Source organism: Macrobrachium rosenbergii, chromosome 23 (assembly GCF_040412425.1).
Source record: "Macrobrachium rosenbergii isolate ZJJX-2024 chromosome 23, ASM4041242v1, whole genome shotgun sequence".
Lineage (NCBI taxonomy): Eukaryota > Metazoa > Arthropoda > Malacostraca > Decapoda > Palaemonidae > Macrobrachium > Macrobrachium rosenbergii.
This window is the reverse complement of record NC_089763.1, coordinates 25,315,995-25,318,494: the sequence shown is the minus strand read 5'-3', so window position 1 is coordinate 25,318,494 and position 2,500 is coordinate 25,315,995. Positions and strand designations below refer to the sequence as shown.

Genomic DNA, 2,500 nt, shown 5'->3' with positions numbered 1-2,500 from the left:
TATATTTTCTATTTTTTTTATTTTATTTATGCACGTAATTGCATCAAATGAGATGATGACTACACGAGAATACTTATTTATTTTCTATTTTTTATTCCTTTCCTTCTGATATTTGCGTACGTATTTATATTAAAGATAATGGATGGATGACAACACGCGATTTGTAATTTTATCTGCTTAGTTTTCTTTTACTTTTTTATTTTTTTTTTAATTTACGCCAGAATGACTATTTAAAGAAATGATTTTATGGAAAAGAAAGAAAACCAGCCTTTATTTTTGTTTATATTCTTATTCTTTTATTTGAATACTTTTGTGATTCATACCTGTTTTCATATCATATATATATATATATATATATATATATATATATATATATATATATATATATATATATATATATATGGTGAACAAATCTATTTAAAACAGGGAAATTGTAATATTAGCAACCACTCAGCTAAGATGCCACTAAACACTTTCTCAGATTTCGATTCTGTCTAAACACTTTTACAACTTAATTCATAATCAGATCCCAGTCTCTTCTAAGAACAGAAACGTAATATTCAATAGCAATGTGAAACTAAAAGTGAATAAAAAGCAAAGTTAAGATACATAAACATTTGGTAAAGAAGCAAACTGAAAAATATTCAATAGCAAAATAAAATTCGGAGTAACTAAAAAAGGAAGTTAAGAATTATGCATAATGATAACGAAGCAAATTGAGAAATACCAATTACTAAACTCAATGAGTACATACCATCACCTCCAACACAGATTTGATTTACGTTTTTTAGTTTTCTGAAAAGAAAACTATTGTGCCGGCTTCGTCTGTCCGTCCGCACTTTTTTCTGTCCGCCCTCAGATCTTAAAAACTACTAAGGCTAGAGGTCTGCATATTGGTATGCTGATCATCCACCCTCCAATCATCAAACATACCAAATTTCAGCCCTCTAGCCCCAGTAGTTTTTATTTTATTTAAGGTTAAAGTTAGCCATGATCGTACACTGGCAACGATAAAGGTCAGGCCACCACCGGGCCGTGGTTAAAGTTTCAAGGGGCGCGGATCATACAACATTAAACCGAGACCACCGAAAGACAGATCTATTTTCGGTGGCCTTGATTATACGATGTACAGAAAACTCGATTGCGCCGAAGAAACTTCGGAGCACTTTTCACTTGTTATTCCTCGCGTACACAAAACTCTTTGCGTACACAGAATCAATAGAGGCCCTACAGTACTGGAGGATAGGGTTTCGTCCACTGCAAAAATTGGCGTATAAATTTGGGGGTAATACGCGAGAGCGAGTTCCCATTTTCTCTTTACTGCAGCCAGAGAGTCAATTAATCACTGTATGGCGCTCAGTATATCTCTCTCTCTATGGTTAAAGCCGTTCGGTTTGTGTATGGAATATACTGTATATCCCTCCTTTTTTATTTCCCGCGGTTGTACCGGGAGAAGATAGATATATACAGTATATCACGGGAGTTATTTATTTTAACCAACTACTGAAAAATTATTTACTAATCCAGGTTTGATTTCGTCAGTATCGACGTGATTTTTTTTTTTATTTCATGATCCTAATATAAACAGTAATAATATCTATAATACACTCACATGGGAGATGTTATGATTCAGCCTCCCATGGATTTAAAAAAAAAAAGTTAAAATAATGGAAGCTTTTTGTGATCTCTGTTGAAAGACCTCCTGTGCAAACTTCATAAAAATAAACCTATATATGGCAACTTCTCATAAATAAATAAATACAAAGTGTTAAATGGAACTTTTTGTGACCTCTGTTTGAAGGAATTCTCAAACTTCATCACATAAACCTATATTATATTGCAACTTCTCATAAATAAATAAATAAATAAATAAATAAATAAATAAATAAATAAAAGTGTTCAGTGGAATTTTTGTGACCTCTCTTAAAAGAACTCTTTTACAAACCATCCAATAAAATGATATAACATTGCAATTTCTCATGAATAAATTAGAAAAACAAATTGTTAAATGAAACGTTTTGTGCCCTCTCTTAAAAGAAATCCTGCTCAAGCTTCATAAAAATAAACTTATATAATATTACAACATCCCATAACTAAATAAAAAAAAAAAGTGTTCAATGGAAATTTTTGTGACATCTGTCGTAAGAACTACCGCACAAGTTTCAGAGAATAAACATATAATATTAAGGATACACCGAGAAGCTCTGTGGGACTCTACTTATAAAAACAGTTATCTGGACGAGTTCAAAATGTCCAGCTTGGCGACAGAGTATTGCTTCTATTTTCGTCCTAAGTTCAACTCTGTCTTTGCCTTCCTGTGTTCTCCTGGACAGCATCGAATCAAAAGGTATTTCGACCATCAGTGGCTAAGCACAGGCTCTGAATCTCGACTCGCATTTTGTACGCCTCGAGAGCATTTTTGAATCCCCAGTACGAGAAACACTACTTGGAATGTTGTCTCTGAAAACAGCTGATTTGCATGACGCTGGAGACGTTTAGC

At 32.9% G+C, this 2,500-nt stretch overlaps 1 long non-coding RNA gene across 1 annotated transcript in view; it reads right to left on the bottom strand.

Annotated features, from left to right (window-relative positions):
• Positions 1–2,500, bottom strand: part of LOC136851390 (uncharacterized) — a 77,037-nt gene that overhangs the window by 20,490 nt on the left and 54,047 nt on the right. The gene's annotated exons all lie outside the window — the stretch shown is intronic.